The sequence below is a fragment of the Varanus komodoensis genome, unplaced genomic scaffold (assembly GCF_004798865.1).
Source record: "Varanus komodoensis strain SLA01 unplaced genomic scaffold, ASM479886v1 scaffold1, whole genome shotgun sequence".
NCBI classification, from domain to species: domain Eukaryota; kingdom Metazoa; phylum Chordata; class Lepidosauria; order Squamata; family Varanidae; genus Varanus; species Varanus komodoensis.
In genome coordinates this window covers 109595222-109613240 of record NW_025335268.1, presented here as the reverse complement: position 1 = coordinate 109613240, position 18019 = coordinate 109595222, and the positions used below count along the sequence as shown (strand labels likewise).

The 18019-nt window shown below is 42.2% G+C and overlaps 1 protein-coding gene and 1 long non-coding RNA gene across 7 annotated transcripts in view; one reads left to right on the top strand and one right to left on the bottom strand.

Moving 5' to 3' along the window:
- Positions 1 to 6339: 6339 nt before the first annotated feature.
- On the bottom strand, positions 6340 to 16187 carry LOC123028420. The gene is made up of 2 exons (XR_006415683.1): positions 16055 to 16187; positions 6340 to 8506 (listed from the first exon to the last, which is right to left on the bottom strand). It is a non-coding gene; the product is annotated as an uncharacterized LOC123028420 (long non-coding RNA).
- The window catches only part of FGFR2 (fibroblast growth factor receptor 2), a 130899-nt gene continuing 128694 nt past the window's right edge, over positions 15815 to 18019 (top strand). For 2 of the 6 annotated variants that reach the window (XM_044440172.1, XM_044440157.1), the window contains exon 1: positions 15817 to 16339. The gene's annotated coding sequence lies outside the window, so the exon portion shown is untranslated. Of the gene's footprint in view, positions 16340 to 18019 lie in introns of all 6 variants that reach the window. The other 4 variants (XM_044440164.1, XM_044440148.1, XM_044440178.1 and 1 more) reach the window with 3 other exon arrangements.

Here is an 18019-nt window from a genome sequence, read left to right as displayed (position 1 = left end):
ATGAGTAAGCCAAATGTTTGTCTTAATATACGTATCTTTTTGAGCATATAAAACATTTTAGACACAATACAGCAGTGTAATAATGATAATATACAATAGTAGAATCATAGAACAGTAGAGTTGGAAGGGGCCAGGACGGCCATCAAGTCTTCAATCATTCCCAGCATTAGGCTCTTCTCCAGGGAGTCCTTCCTTTTCATTAGGTGGCCAAAGTATTTGAGTTTCATCTTCGCTATCTGGCCTTCTAAAGAGCAGTCAGGGTTGACTGACTGGTTGACACATTGTCAGATGGGTCACATAGTTTCCTAGAGATACATCACATCTCTAAAGACTAGGGAACTATGTGGCCACTGGTGACGCATTGCCAAACACAGAGAATGCTGTGCTGTATTCATTGTGTGACCATGGGGCAGCAAAATACCAGCATGCCATGTTTCAGGAATAAAATTGTCTCTGTGTAGACTCTAACAAGGAGAACCATTTTGCTTTACCATATCCTTGACAATGAGGACAACAGAGTGTAGGAGAAAGTGTGTCTTTCCTACACATTACTTTTCATGTCTGCAGGCCTTCCTCTTTCTCCATACAGGTAAATATGTAGTATACGCTCTATTGATGTGTATGGAGAAAAGCTGAATGGTCTAGAAGTCAAGAAAATTAGTAATGGAAGGCCACAATTGCCATTGTGCATGTCCTGTAGCTTGCACTGGCCACAACTAAAGATTAGTTTGAGAAACTCTACATCTCTCTCTGATCTAAAAAGAAAAGACTGTTTATTCACACGGAGGATGTCTGGGAGCACATCCTTGGCAGGTATTCTAAGCTGTGTAGAAGTATCACATGGAAGAGGGAATCAATTTATGATGGCAGCCTCCAACCTGATCTTTACCTGTTGATCAGCTCTGTGTGCACATCACCTATGCATGTACAATTTGTACAGCCACCAACTCTGTATATATGATCTGGTACACTGCAAAATATAAAGCCAGGCTTGCTTTTGCAACTTCAGTTGCCCCACCTGCCGATAGTCTCTACATAGTACAGAACATCTGGAAAGGCCTATTGTGTTACACTAGATATTTTAAGATAAATCTACCTCTTTTTTATGCAGTCGTTTTATGCCTCATATCTTGGAATATTCTCTGTACAGTATTTCATTTGTTAGAGTGGGTTCAGTGGAAAGTTTGCCATGTATTTCTTTCAATGGCTGACCATCATGATATATTACAAATTGCCACTGAAAATTCTTCTCATTTTCCAAATTTGCTATATGTCATGACCCCCCTCTTGGATGAACAGGTTAATGTGGTGAAGAGGTTTTAAAGTGTCATGAAAGCAATGGCATAAAGCATAACAGCAATGGCATCAGGAGGCTGGACTCTCTCACTAGTCTGGTCTTCTAGCAGTATCACCCAAGATCAAGCTGTGAGTACTAGTCCCATCAGCAGAATAGAATAGATATCTTACTGATGATAGGGGCAAAGAAAATCCTGAAGATAGTTTATTGGGCAGCAGCAGTAGCTGAAGGTGATACTGGCAGAGGATTTTCACTGACAGTGGCAGTGATGCAACCTTTCAGTGTAGAAACAAAAAGAACTATTCCAATGGTCAGTGCAAAGAAATAGAAGAGAACAACAAAAGTAGAAAAAACAAGAGACCTTTCCTGGAAGATCCAAGAAATCAAAGAGAAATTCAAACCTAGATTAGGATTGCTAAAGACCATCAGGGGACCGTGCTATCTGACCTGGATAATGTGAAGAGATGGTGGAAAGAATATACAGAAGAACTGTACAGAAGAGGTAACAAGATGGCAGAATATTTTGAAGAAGAATCCTATGAGGAAGAAGCTGTAATTTTAGAAAGTAATGTGAAAGCTGCTTTGAAAACTTGCTGTTAGTCGCGAAGTTGTGTCCGACCCATCGCAACCCCATGGACATCATTCCTCCAGGCCTTCCAGTCTTCCATCATCCCCCGGAGTCCATCCAAGCTCACGCCCACTGTTTCAGTGACTCCATCTAGCCACCTCATTCTCTGCTGTCCCCTTCTTCATTTGCCGTCAATTGTTCCCAGCATTAGGATCTTCTCAAGTGAGTCCTTCCTTCTCATTGAGTGGCCAAAGTATTTGAGTTTCATCTTCACTATCTGGCCTTCTAAAGAGCAGTCAGGGTTGATCTCCTCTAGGACTGACTTGATTGCCTTGCAATCCAAAGGACTTGCAGTAGTCTTCTCCAGCACCACAATTCAAATGCTTCAATTCTTCGTCGCTCAGCCTTCCTTATGGTCCAACTTTCACAGCCATACATTGCAACTGGGAAGACCATAGCCTTGACTATATACATTTTGTCAGCAGGGTGATGTCTCTACTTTTTAGTATGCTGTCTAGATTTGCCATGGCTTTCCTCCCAAGGAGTTTTGAAAACTGGAGTGCACCAAAGAATTCAGAAGAGCAGTCTATGCTTGATACATTACAGCAAAGCCTTTGACTACTAAGATCACAAGATCACAAGAAGTTATGGATGGTTCTGAAGGAACTGTGTGCACCTCAGCAGTTGATTGTCCCAATGTGTAACCTGTATTGTGAAAAGAAGCTTACTTTTAGGACAGAATATGAAGAAATGGAATAGTTTCCTGCAGGCAAAAGTGTTGGGCAACAGCATATTTTATCTCCCTATCTGTTCAATCTATATGCAGATAAGGAAAGCTGGATTAGGATCAGAGGAAGGAGGAGTATAAATTGGTGGAAGATATATCAGTAACTGAAGATAAGTGAATGATGCCATGTTACTAGCAGAAAGGAACCAGGAATTGAAATGACTTCTGTCCATGGGATTTTTCAGATTTTTATCTAAAAAGTTGAAAAATCAGCCCTGTTTCCTTGCAGTCAGTGTGGAAAACAAGAACAATGAACAATGATGGAGCTTTTGGAGGTGTTCTGAGGGACAGGGAGGAAAGGAGACAGGTGCCACCAAGATACAAGGTTGTCTAAGTGCCTTGCAGGAGGGAAGGATCACGGAGGAGCCCTTCTCCTTCATGCTGTTCCCATCCTCCATAGGATGCCAGATGTGGAAAGCTGCAGGCAACCATAGAGATCAGATTAGTGAGCAAGTCTGGCCTCTTGATGTCATTGTTCTTTGCTTTTCTGACACTAACACCTCTTCACCACATGCAAGTGTGTGTCCATGAGGGGATCATGCCATATAGCAAATTTTGAATTTTCAGTCTTGGGCAGTGTGGTTAATTACTGAGAGTAATGAGCCAGCATTTTAAAAGATGGCGCAGAAATGGAATTACAAGGCCCATTGAATCATAACTGCCACAGAAGATCCCATTTTGGAACATTTGTGGTGGTGCATCAATTACAGTAGGCAATATGATGGTGTCCTGCCATGACCATCTGCCATTAACCATCTGCATGGATCTGGTGTACCTTGTCCTCAGCACTGTGTTGAATTGCCTTTAGCTTTTCAAATAAATATGAAACTACTTTATATATGTTTGTTACTCCTGCGTGAATAAACCCTTTAGCAGATATACAGGACTTATTCTGTGGTAATATTTCCTTCAAGATGTTCCCTGAATGACTTATGGTGAATCCTGTAATCAATCTTTCTACCTGAACTTTCTCATTTCCACATTTCTCTAACATTGCTGTATTAGAGAGTCCATGTATTTCCTTATCTCTTATGCCAGCAATCTCAGCTCTAATATTGCTTTCCCTTGTCAAATCCTGCCAGTTCTTCATTTCCAAGGAATGGTCTATATCCCTGCTCACACACACTCCCTCACCCCTCCCCACTCAACACACACACACACACACACACCATCCCTTATCTGTCCCTGTTTCTCCTAAAATATTTGTCCATGGTGTGGCCATCTTTAGTTTTAATCCTGTGGTCTCTCTTGCTATTCTTATTTTTTTCAAAATTTGTATTTCCATATTTTCATTAGGATCATGTTGACCTTTCCATAAACCTCTCACAGGTTCTAAATCATTTCACTACAGTGGGGTGTATTCACAATACTATTTTACACTGGATGTTTCTGTCATATTAAAAAAAGTTATAAAATGTTTCTGCTTGTATTTGTCTCATTTGAGTGCTTGTCAAGCAATTTGGTTTGGCTTGATCTTTAATTTAGAATTATGTGCATGGAATCAGATGTCGAAAATCAAGTATTGTGTGGTCAATTAGTACTGCTCAGCAGAATGAGTTGGATCCAGACTTAGTCATGCTTAAAAGCTATCCAGTGAAATCAGTTGAACTTAAGATAATTATGACAGCATAAGACACATGGATTGCAGTGGCTCTACTCTAGGGATAAGGCTGAATCCAATCCAGTGTACATTTCTACGTATTTCATTTTCAATATATTCAAACCACAATTTTGACTGAAAAAGGTTGTCTTTATTTATTTTATTACAAACATTTATATCCTGTCCTTCCGACAAGTGCTCAGGATGACTTACATAATGTAAAATTACAATCATACAATAATAGAACCACAATTATTAAAACAATGTAAAACAGGACATCATAAACTAAGAGAAAAGAAAAGGGAGGAAGAGAATAGAAAATGCGACTGTGGGGAAGGGAGAAAAATATTAAAAATCTAAAACCCTTGATTATTAAAATGGTGGTTGAATAAAAAGGTCTTTACCTGACGCCAGAAGGAGTATGATGTCGGCGCCAGGCAGACCGCTCTGGGGAGTGCATCCCAGTTTGGGTGCCATTGTAGAATGAAAGAACATCCTGACCTGAGCATCTTATACTGCATTAACATAATAACATGTAATTTACAGTCAATATTTGATCCTGATATTACAAACTTAGCTTTGGAGTTTAAAAAAAGAAAAGACAGTCTACTAACAAATGTGTCCATGAAGCTGGATTGGAAACATTGTAGAAGGGTGGGGTGGGGTGGGGTGGGGTGGGGTGGGATGAGAGGACCATTTTACTTTTCTTCCTAGCCTTGTCCCTTTCCTGTTTTGTCCATATGCCGAGAGGCAGCAGTATTCGTTCTTTTGAAAGTTATGGTGCAACGGGATATTGGGCTCCTAATTTTCCTTATTCCCTATTGATATATCATTACCAGAATGAGAAAGGATGTCTCAAGAGCTTTTTTTTTTTTTTTTGGGGGGGAGGGGAAAAAACAAAACAAAACAGAGACTACTCAAGACATTTATAAAGGAGGAAGAATGGGACAGATAATAGAGCTCAGTTAGGGGTAGAAATTTTCTGAATGCATGCCTTGTCCGCCTTTTCTTTTGCTTGAAACCCAGAGCTGTTGTTCCTATTTCAGTTCAAACTGTCACCTTTAGCTCTTGATGGCTTTACTGCCCTTGCTGCTGAACCTCAACAGATTGGGGCTTATTTACCCATTCACACTGCACTGTGGAACCTCATTAATAGGCTTCTTAGCCACACCATTCACGTGCGGCAGAATTGACAAAAAGGATTCTAGCCACTTTCAGAAGATGAGGGAAAGATGATGATAATTTCCCCCACTCCTTGCAACCCCATAAAGAGATTATTCTTTCATTCAGCTGCCTAACTAGTGTGAAAGGCTTCCTAAGATTGCTTGAAGCTTAAATATGATGACAGCATTGATTTTTTTTAAATGCCAAACATATTTCTGCTTTTCTTCAACTGAGTGGGTTGTTGTGGCCAAGCTTGAAAATTGGCGCATTTAAATGAATAGGGTGCCATTGATTGTTTTCTTTTCATCACCCCAAAGAATAAATTTGAAAACTGCTTCCAGACATAAGGGGAAGAAAAAAGTGTCTATTTTGTCATCTCTGGTGTAACGTTTTTCTTTTTAGAGGAGGCAATGTTCCCTTTGAATGGAGAAAAGATATTGCTGCTTCCTGTGCTTACCAGTAATTTATGTGAGAATGTGTTAACAGTGTTTCCAAGGGACGAGAGACACATTGGAAGTTGTGAAATCTGTATCTTGCTTTTGACATGTCAATGTCTGAATTAGAAAATTCCGATTTTATACTAAGATGTACTTTGATTGAAAAACAAGGAAATAAGTAGCAAATAGAAAAGCAAATAAGTGAGTCTTCTGCCACACTGCACATAATTTGTATGAACCAGAACTGAAAGCTTGTAAGAGACGAAAGTGAATGGGATGCTGAAAAGAAATTTGGGATATTGGCAAGAATGTGAAAACAGGGAGCTAGAAAGTCTTGGTCATATGGCATTTAATAGGAATTTGCATGGCTTTAATAAAATTGAAAGATAACTAATTTTGTTGCAAATTCTTCACATTTATCTATCAGCATTGCAGGCATGATAGACAATATGCAATTATATTAACTATAGCAGTATAATAGATTGAGATTTTAGGAGTTTAAATTTTATTTCACTTTAATAGAGTCACCTATGCGCTTTACTTTCAGCATTCACATTCTTAAAAGTGGCAGTTTAAATTTTTGTGGAACTCAAAGGTTAGTCTTAATACAACATTTATTTCTAGTTATTGCAACTTAATGCAATTTGTGCTTTGTTTGGAATGCTACAAATTCCTTTATGAAAGTATCACTTCTAAAGTTGTTTAACTTATATTGTGGATAGTAAATTGTGCTATTTTTGTCTTTGTTTTGGTTTCTTGACCCAAGTGCAAGATTTCTTTTGATAATGTCAGGCCTACTAAGAACAAAGTAAAAGTGTGCATATAGTATACTGGGCAGTCTCCACATCCCTCTCCATCTGTATGGGACCGCATGCATTTACACAAGAGTAAGAAAAATGTAAGTCTCGGGCAAATGGTTTGGTCCTGTATTCTATAAATTTCACAGCCATTTTGTTTTGATGTTAGGAAGATAGTTTCCCTCTTACATTTGATAAGGGTTAATGCCAATTCCAAATTTTACTGCAGCAGCAAGGTGGTCTCTAACTTGTGATTATTTTCCTCACACTGCTTTAGTAAAGTTTGAAGGTATGAACCCTGTGAGATAATATGGTTCTTTCCAGCCCCAAACGTCATGAAGTTCGGTGGTCAGTGTTCATGTGGAAATGAACCATATCATTAGTTCAGCCTTTATAGTTACTACATCCAAACCAGATGGGCAGAAATTGAGAATTAATACCTCTGACTTCACAGTCATGTATGAACCAGTTTTGTATTATCCACATTAGACAACTGTCTTTGATCCCCATCTAAGTCTTTGTCAAGTGTGAAATGTAACATCACAGCTTTTGTTTGCTTTCAGGAAAAAAAAATCTCCAAGTAAACTTAGCTGAAGCTAGAAGGTTTCCTTGCTTGGGAACATCTTGCTTAACACCTTTGTATATGCCAGTTGACACTGCAGGAGAAAGAGAGGGGCTTTCTTTGACTTCTGACTGACAGTAACCATGCCTACCTGTTCATGGATTACTATGTGAGTGGGTGTTTGAACTATGGTAACTAAGCTTCTTGTCCTGACATTGAATAAGGGAATGATGACTTGCTAGTCTGGATTTGTTTTTATACCCTTGATCATAATCCCGTTCTGTTTTTCCTGAATAAAGTTTCAACCGTTATGGCATCTTAGGGTTAGGGATGGTGCATTCAGGCAACACGCACTGTTGGCCCTGCACCACACATAGGGCTTTGTAGCAAGGGAAAAAAAGTCAGTTTTAGTCTCATCAGATCAGAGAACCTTTCCATATGTTTGCTATGCCTTCCATGTGTCTTTTTGCAAACTCCAGATGGGCTTTTCAATGGGCTTGTTTCAACTATAGCTTTCTTCTTGCTACTCTTCCATAAAGCCCAGCTTTGTGGAGTGTCCAGGTGAGGGTTGTCCCATGAATGGTTTCTCTCATCTCAGTTGCAGATTTGTCTGGGTTCTTCAGAGTTACCACTGACCTCTTGATTGCTTCTCTGATTTATGACCTCCTTACCCAGTCACAGAGTTTTGACGGATGGCCTTCTAAAGGCAGAGTTGTAGTTAAGCTATATTATCTCTGTAAAGGATTTAATTGTACTCTGGAAGAATGTTCATGGTTTGGGGTATTTTTTTTTAAAAAACCTCAGTCCTGATTGGTGCTTCTGCACAACTTTATCCCAGAATTGTTTTGATAGTTCCTTGGTCTTCATGATGCTGTTTGTTTAGTTATGGTCTCAAACAAACTTTGGGACCTTCCAGAAACAGCTGTATTCAATCTGAGATCAAGTGGCACTGGAATTACACACAAGTGGACTCCACTCAGCTACTTGCAGTATGTGGTTTCTGGAGGCAGTGGGTTATATCAGACCTTAGTTAAGCATTTCACAGGAAAGAAGGCAAATACTTAGACCATCAACAATTGCCAGTTTAGTTTTGCTTATGTAACATTTGTGCCACAATAAACAATATTTTCCACCTTCTCAGCACTGAATGCATTTTGTGAATATCAAATGGTAACAGTGCTAATTAAGTCCATATCAGTTCCAGGTTGATACAGAAGCCAATGTGAAGGGGACAGGAAAACTTCTGCCAGGTACTGATGATGCTTCTTCGAGAATATTCTTCAGGACAAATTGTCTGTCAATAAACATTTTAAAAGGAAATAAATGCAAAAAATGTAAGTGCAACCCAGGGGAGGGAGATAATATCTCCTTTTTGGCAATGTCATCCTCCTGCTTTTAAGTGTTGAACTAACAACACTTGTCAGTGTCCTCTTTCTGTTTCAGTACTTAATTGAGTCTCCAGCAAGAGAAATTATTGTCTCTCCTCTCCTTCTTAGAGCAGTTACTGCTGCTGTGCAAATTTCCACTTTGTATACTCTCCAGCCAGGCTCTAAAATTGCACAAATTTCCCTTCCATTTATTTCCTTAAGTTTGCTTTGTGCAAATTTAGAAGCTGGGCTATAAATGGAGAATGCCGTGCAGCAGCAGTAACTGCTGTGAGAAGGAGCTTAGAGCAGAGGCTGATACTGCCAGTTCAACATTTGATAGTGAGAAGATTAAATTGTCAAGTGGGAGATATTGTCTTATGTCTCCTTCCACGTACTCCCCCCCCCACCCCCGCCGCTGCTTATTCTGGGCTTGTTGGCAGCTGAAACAGACAAGAAAATTGACAAGGCAAGACTTGGCACATCAGAAAGCCTAGTCTGTATTCTAGGGCACTTGGGAAGTACTGGGTTTTTTAAAAAAAGTTACAGTCCCATCTGCTGAATCCTGAAGCACTTTCCCCCCTTATAAATTAGTGAATAAAGCAATGCTTTGTAGAGGGGTGGTAGTCACAGTGAGAAGGGGTCCAGAATGAGGAAACAAAATGGGTTGTGCCACCAAGGCACCTATGATTTGAGGTGCCCTAAGGCACGTGCACCAGAGCAGTTGGCGGGACTGCTTGGGAATGAGGAGAAGCCTTGGCAAACCCAGTGGTGTGTCAGGAATGTGGTGGGTTATTCAGTGAACAGCAACCAGCCCGCGGCAGCTTATTCACTGAGTGGCTTACTGTGACATCTGAACTGTCCAATGCGTGAGAGGTATAATGGCACAGGTATTTCAGTCTGTGGCGTCAGTCTCATCCTCACTATAACAACCCTGTGAGGTAGGTTGGCTGAGAGTCCAGGACTGGCCCAAAGTCACCCAGAGAATTCTGTGACTAAAACTCAGATCTCACGAGTCCAAGTCCTGCACAGTTAACCACTATACCACACTGGTTCTCTGTGTAACAACATAGTACAAAATAAAAAGAACCAACTATGAGGGCTCCATTTTATTAATGCTGCAAACAGATACTTTGAAACATGATTAGAACTACCTTAACCTATGGAGTATTTGCTGCTGGATCCCAGGCAATGCAGAACAGGTATGTTGCACTGATTTGGAAAAAGCTAATGCATATGCTACTTGGTGCTTGGATCAGGGCAAATTTGGCTCCTTTTAAACTGCTTTAGCAGAGCACTTGAGAAATGATATGCTAACATAAAGGACAGTGATCTGTCTCTGAACTCTCTATGTTAAATGTTCAAGCAAACAAAATTGAGCCTGATATTCAATTATTCTGGCCAAAAAAAAAAAAAAATTCACAAAAATTTAAATTTACTTTCTAGTTAGATTTTTGAATCTTGGTCCTTAAAATATATGATTTTAAGTACTCCATTACACTTGTATCTGCGTCTATGAGGATTAGATGTAAAATGACAGATCTGAAATCTTTGCAATATTATTCAATAAAGATTTAAGTAAATACTGTAAATACAAACAAATATGTGCTTCTGCCTTTACCTCATAAATGCAAACTATCTCTAGCCTTTGCTCATGTAGAAATGGTAAATTCAGTGAGACAGTCACTGCATAGGAAGGAGTGCTTTATCCTTTGTGAATCAAGAAAAGAAATCACTTTCTAACCATGCAATGCATGGAAGCAGCACCCATCTCCTCCCCTCCTGTAGAACACCCTTCTCGAGTCAGTTTTGCAACTTTGGGGATGCATTTGGTGCCGTTTGTTTGTTTGTTTCCTGCATTGGCTGTGAGGTGATGGAGGGCATTCATCCCCAGTGCCGAGTCTCCACTCTGGCATTAAAGCTCTTTTCTGACATTGGAACTGGGACTCCAAAAAGTCCTATGGGGCTCTAGATGTTCTGTAGGGACCATGTGTCACTCTGCTTGTGTCCCATCAACAGTATGGTAGATTTGACCATGTCATTTGTTTCTTATTTCTCTTCAGTTAAATGCATCTGCTTAGCCTTTTTTGTTTGTTCTTGCATAATAAATCTGTTTTCTTTCAAAACGGTTTCCCTGTGTTACTCTAAACTCTGTTTATTGTATATGCAAACACCTTTGATTGTTTTTTTTCTTTGGTCTTGGTATTTCCTTGCCATTTGAACAGTTTGCCTTTCTGGATATAAGCAATCATAACTGTATCGGCTTATTGTACAAAGTTTCTATATACTAATATTTATTTTGGATTACAGCACTCCTCTTCCTCCTCCTCCTCGGTTTGACATTTATTTTAGAAATGCCTCTTATTTTTGTCTCTTTCTTGTTTCCTTTGATATACATCATTTTCTTATTTATCCCGTTTAATTTTGCTCTCCCCCCTTCCATCTCTCTCTCTCTCTCTCTACACACCCACCCACCCACACACACACACACCCCCTTATGAACTTCAACAGGTATGAGCAACTGAGGCCCTCAAGTTATTTTGACTTACAACTGCCACCATCCCTAGCCAGCAGTGAGGAATGATGGGAGTTGTAGGCCAAAACATCTGGAGTAGCATCCACCCCGGTGTTACTGGATGAGTTATTTCATTGTTTTGGCTTTTGGCCCTGCTCAGTCTCAGAATTTCATCACTGATTCAGTCCGTAACTCTTGTTCCTCTCACATTCTACAACAATTCTGAACTGTTGCATTGTTCAGACCATCTGTGTTTTCCTAATCTAATCACTGCATACTAGCTACCAATATTCTTCCCTCTCTTACTGTTTCAAAGATGTTGACAATTTCTAGCATTCTTTTCCTGTGAGAGGATCATGCTCATATGCAACCTTTGTTGGAAAGATTTAGTAATAGTAATAATAATATCCTGTTTTTCATACCCGGTGAGATCCAAGCATATGGAAGAAAAGCCTCCTTGGTTCTCACCACCAGTGTGACCTACTGCTATTGCTCCTCTTCTTCTCTCTCATCATGATGACTACTCGCTTGACAGTCAGAGAGCCAGTGAGCAGGCAGGTAGTCACCTTCATTTCCCACCACCCCATCACTGTCTGGAGGTGGGTGGGGGGTGGGGGGAGGGAGAGAGAGGTGATCAAATGGCTGAAGAGCAGCAGGACTCTTAGCAGGGGGTCCACTGAACAGAGCTCTCTGTTAGCAGCCTCTGGCATGCCCACCCTAGCTGCTGGCCTTGCTTATTCCTTTGGCTGGAACTGGTCCTGCTGGATTGTCCCTCTGGTTAGCACTTGTCCACCAAGTCGGCTGGTGAAGGAAATAGAGAGTTTGGGGTTTAGTTACAGTGTGACTAATGCCAGCTTTGTGAATGTAAATGAAGGCAAATGACTCTGCAAGATCTTAGGGTTACTCACTGCACATAATTGGATCATTCCAAACTAGGCCTGTTGTAGTCTGGCAGGTTGTGGAATCTTAGCTTCAATTCAGTACTGAATTGGGGGTACTTTAAACCAACTGGTTTTCATGGGTTCAAGCTCACCAACTTTATTCTGGATTGCTTTATATTTAATTTCATAGGTAGTAAGAATGGATTAATATGAAATGGTTTTTTTCTGTTTTATTTAATATTATTTCTGTACTGCCCAATAGCCAAAGCATTTTGGGGCAATTTAGAACAGCACATAAACTACAAATAAAAATGCAGTATAAAATACAGATAATAAAAATAATTAAAATTACTACATGTTTTAATAGATGTATTTACAAGTGAAATAGCTAACACAAATTAAAAAGCAAAGCCTGTTCAATGGCTGACATTGCATACAATGTGTTTTTTAGAGCTGATTTAGAGAGCACAATCTTAACATGGTACTGAAAAGACAACAAAGTCGCCCTCTACAGACCTCAGTGAGGATCTTGTTCCATAACCAGAACTGGGAAAGTTCTTCTTGTTGCCAACAACTGAACCTGCCCTGGAGGTGGCAATCAAAGACAGACCTGCATCTTGATTGTAGTGTTGGGGTAGATTCCAGCTGGGAGAGGCATATCAAATTTTGTGTTTCCAAGCCTTGCAATGATTTATACATTAACATCAACACCTTAAATTGGGCTTGGAAGAAACGGGCAAGTGCACCAGAATTGGTGTTTTATGTTTGGCCCTTCTTGTCCTGGTAATTAATTTACTACCACATTTTGCACAAGTGAACAACCTTCAGAAGCAGCCCCACAGAGTACATTGTAGTAATTTAGTTTAGTGACCACCAGAGTTTAGATAATTGAAACCAGGCCATCCCTGTCCAGATATGTGCACAGCTGGGCCAGCTAGTAGAAGGGACTCCATGCTCCTGAAGCTACCAGAGCCTCAAGTGACAAAGATGGCTCAAGGAGTACTCCCAAGCTGCGAACCTGCTCCTTTAAATCCTGCCCATATCAGGCTGAATACCCTCCATCTGGTCAGATAAATTATCAGCTGAACAGTATCTCAGTCTTGTCCAGATTCAGATTGTGCCCCCTTGTCCAGTCCATTGCCTCATCCAACTATCAGTTTAGCATATCCAGAGCCTCCCTTGATGAACATGGAATGAAATTTAATGACAACACATTCCAACGCTCTGGACGACCCCACTCAGCCAAGAGGAACAAGGCTGACCCTTAAGGAACCCCGTGCTGGAAAGTCCGAGAAGTTAAGCAGTACCTTCCAAACTTCTGGAGCTGACCAAGCAAGTAGGAGTGCAATCACTGCAGTGCAGTACCCTTCACTCAAATGCAGATAGCTGCCCAAGAAGGATACCATAGTTAATGGTTGTAAAAGCCACTGAAAAATCCAAGAACATTTAAATGGCTACATGCCCTGTCTCTCTCCTGACACAGGTTTTATAAAGGCTGACCAAAGCTATTTCTGTACCAAAACCCCAAATGAAATGGATCAAGATAATCATTCTCATCCAAGAGCTTCTGGAGCTGGTTGGCCACTACCTGTTCAAGAACCCTGTCCAGGGAAGGAATATTTGCCATTCAGGTCAGAATATAGTTCAGCTGAAAGAGGTGGCACTGGATCAAGAAGTGTGGTGAAATTCGGCCCATAGGATTGCTTATAGTTGGACACAACTGAACAGCTGAACAACATTATTAAGATCTTCTGGACTCATTGGGGATTTCTTCAGGCATGACCTCACCACTGTATGTTTCAGGTGGCATGGGACCACTCTCTCTCATTAAAAGATATTGATCAGCTTCCTGGACTAGCCTGTGTATGAACCTGTCCAAGCACCTTATCTACATCGTCAAGCTGTACCAACTAGAACTCATCTTTAAAAACTCGATCAGGCTGTACGTTGGGTACCTCACTAGATCTGGAGTCTAAGTACTGGAAGATGCAAGAGATTTTATCCTGGACATGCCTAGCAAATACATTATACTTGACCTCAGCCAGGTCTAAGATGCCTTTGGAGTCAGCATGCAATGAGCCCTGAAAAACTCTGTTGGGTGGCCAAGAGAAGGCTAAATCAAGGCAGTTGGATATTAAAATATTATACATATTTTGCCTTAAGTATACCTTATTGGAAGCACATACCAGGTCTTGACTGCATCCACCAGGAGTTTTTTTTTTATCACCTTCAGTCAAGCCATATTCTCAGCTCTAGGGTATACAACAGTGCCATATGAGCTATACTATAGAGAGGGTGGTCAGGGGCAATTATGTCAGCTACCTAGGTCATCTCTCTAGTCCAGAGATCAACCATGGATTTGAAAGGACTTCCTGCCAGAAAACCCCTGGAAAGCCACCTGGATCCATCAAGCCCCTGGGTGAAGACTATTTTAACAGGTGGCCCACCCCATAGGATGGAAAAGTTGCCAATAGTCTCTCAGCAGGCACTGATCTGACCACGACAAATAAACTAATTCAATGTCCCTTAACTTCTGATCACTGTCCCCATGCCTGATGGACAAAACCAAATCCACGGTGTGCCCTGCTACATGCGATGGGCTGATGACATACTGGGACTCTCCCATGAGGTCTAAATCCTGAGTCACCCAGATAGGGTACACTTGGCATCTCTGTTAATATCCCCTGGGATCCCAGCACCACAACTGAGCTGCAGGGTGGACAGTGCACCAGCAGAACCCCCAACTTGTCCCACTAGGCCAACACAAGATGCCAACAGTCTAGGAGTGAGTCAGAAGAAAGCCTGGAAGGGGGGGGGGGGGAGGATTCCTAGTGACCATGGCAGCCCTACCTGTAGTCTATCTTGATGCAGTACTAAGTACTGTTCTGAGAATAACAGGGAAAGTCTAACACTTTGCAAGTAGCACTGAAATGAACAAAAACTCTTCATTCCAATCCACAGTTGAGCATGGTAAGTTTTTGTGTCCTTTGTACATACTCCCATCTGAGTGTGAGTATTTCAGCTGAACTGAAGACAGACCTTAACTGCTTTCTCTCTTACCAAGAAACCTCCTACTTTTCACTGAATAACTTGACCTTTTGGTTTTCACCACACCAATATAAAATATCTATAATAGCATTCAACCAATCTGGTGTCTTCCAGATGCTTTGGGTGACTACTCCCAGAATTCCTGCCTATTAGCCATATTGGTTGGAACTGACGGGAGTTCCCACCATATTACATTTCCAAAAGGTGAAGTATCATCTCATCCCATAGGAACTCGACAGAGTGATGTACGGAACAGCTCCGTCTTTGTTTCTTGAGTGTTTGCTTTTCAGGAGGTGATCCTGCTCCACACTACCTTCGGGGACACCCGTCAGCAGAAATTCCAGTGGGCAAACAGGAAACACTTAAGCTCCTGAACCACAATCGTTTGGTTTTCACATTGTTTCCAAATTACAGTCAAGGCTCTGGCAATCAGTAATATATTGCTGCATTCCATTTTTGTTTTTGCTTCTGAGTTGTGTGAGAAACACGGAAGAGATACTTTCCGCGTTTTTGCTTTTCGGCCTGTTGGCGTGTGGTGCCGCTTGGAGGCGTTTCCCCCCCTTGAGTGCTTCTACGAGCTTGCGGGAGAGAGAGAGAGAGTCCTATTCTTAATGCATCTCGATTGCAAGGGGAAGAGCCTGCACGGAGTTCAACTATTGCTGAACCGCTGTGATTGGCAGAGGAACTGTCCAGGAAATGGCTCGGATTTCAATTTTGGAGGAGTGACTAGGGAAAGGAGGGGGAGGGAGAGGGAGAGAGAGAGGTTGTAGAGTTGATAAAGCTTTAGAGTTGGGTTGCAACAGGGATTCTGAATGGACTAGATCTGGACTGAAGACATCTGTTTTATGTTCTGTTTCTTTTTTAAAGATAAAACTTTTGGAAGTTCTTGCTTTCCCTAAAGTTGGATTCTTAGTGAACTGGGCGGAAAAAGTTTGTGACACACTGATTTTCGTCCTTAAAAAAAAAACAAACCAAAAAAACCAAAAACATTTACTTGTTTAATTTTTTAAAAGAATCCCTTCGAGCACACTCACCTCCGTTCTTCGGGGTGAGAAGAAGCTGTTGAGCCGGCGGAGATGGGGGTGACACTCCCCGAATTCCCCCGCCCGGGTTTGGGGCTTCGGACCGATGGTTTTGAGCGCCTGAACGCGGAATAAAGCAGGAAACGATTGCTGTGTATTTGCAAAGGGGGTTCTCCCCCACCGCGCCGCTTCTCCGCCCCCCTCCGGGGAGCCTGCCTTCGTCGCTTTGCTTCATCCCGTACACACGCCTGCTGCAAGGGAACAGCAGATCGCTTACGCGGAGCCTTTTCATACAAGGTAATTGGACCAGGCTTGGCTTGCAGTCGAGAGGCGCAAGGCGCGGGGTGGGGGCGGGAGGAGGAGGGGGCGGCGGGATTAGTCCCCAGCCGAACAGAAGCGCCGGGACCTGGAGGCGCTAGCCTCCCTCCGGCCGGGTCCTGCCTGCGCCCCTTTCGCCCGAGCAGCCGCTTTGTGCCTTTTAAAACAACATGCACCCGCGCTGGATCCAGACGTCGCCGAGGGGCTGCGGATTTTCCTCCTCTGGCCGCGTCGTCCTGCCCGCGAGAGACATCCCGGGCGATGTCAGGCGCCGTTGACGTTTTTGTTGCTCAAGTGACAAGTCCTGCAGCAATTAACATACCGAGTCCGCGCGGAACCCCCGTGCAGGCATGGGTCAGATTAGCTGAATCAGGCGGGGCCTCTGGCGGATTCTGGGCGCCCACGGCTTTGATGAGCCTGACCCGATGGAGGAGGCTTAGGAGTTTCTTTCGTGAGAGGTGGGGGAAGACAAAAACAGCCCCTCCCCTGCTTCTGCCGTTGACAGCCCCCCCCCCGGAATCCTAAATTCGCCCCTCGCAAACAGCGCTTCTCCAAATGGGTCCTTCGCGAGGATGTGGTTGTATTGCACAGCGTGCGAGGCTGCCAAAGGCTTAACACATTGAACACCCAGATTCGGGAAGGAGTAAATTTCATTGGTTTGCGTGGAATTTACATCCAGGTTCACGCGCTCAGGATGGCAACTTGCGTTGCTGTAAAACCGTGCTGGGGGCTTTTGTTTTGCTTGTGAAGTAGGAGACGAGTTTCTTTCCGCATTGGCCTTATCTCTTGTAAATTGGAAATCGATGAATCAATCCGTTTACTTTAGCTTATTCAGTATATTCTATATGCAGACTCTGTCAGGTACAGGGAAGTCTCTTCCCGCTTCTTTGGATGTTGCCTCAGCTTGAACAAATGCTTAACTTCCTAAAAGTTTCCCAGTTCTTGGATTCTGCCACAGAATGTGGATTCTGCCACATACCTTTGAGCATGTGCAGAGTGTCTTCCCCGATCAGCCATAGTTGTTTCCAGGCCAGAGGGTTTTCCACTAATCTTCAGCTGCGGTACCTTAGCTTTTTTAGGTGCTAAACACTGCCTAAGATCCTCTCCCCAATTATGTTTTCTGTTAAAATTATATGTACTGTGTGTACCGTGTGTATATATAAAAGATTATTGCGGATTTTTACGGCTGTAACCGGACCCTCATTGTAGAGCTGTGATTTAATTGGCGTGGCATTAAAGGGCTTTTGTTTGAAGAGGAGGGGGATTTGAAGTGGAGAAGGGGCTCTAGTTCGTTGAGTTGCAGGAACGAATAGACTACTAACACTGACCTCGTCAAGCTTGTATGTGCGTAAACTCTTTCACCTATAGCGCCATAGAAAGACGTAGTTAGGAAAACAACAACAACACATGGAATCCTTTAGCCGAATGTTGCAACAGTTCCCTGTTCGTATGGAGCGAAATGATTTGCATGGGGCTTAGTGGAAACGTGATATAGAAGTAATGCAAACCAAAAGTACTAGAAGTACTTCTTGTGGGGAGGCATTGTTTAAAGGCTGCCCCCCGCCCCCGCTAGTCATCTGTACTTTTTCTCGCTCAAAAAAGAAAGAGCGATCCTGATGAAAATACATGCGCACACACATACATACATACATTTCAGTG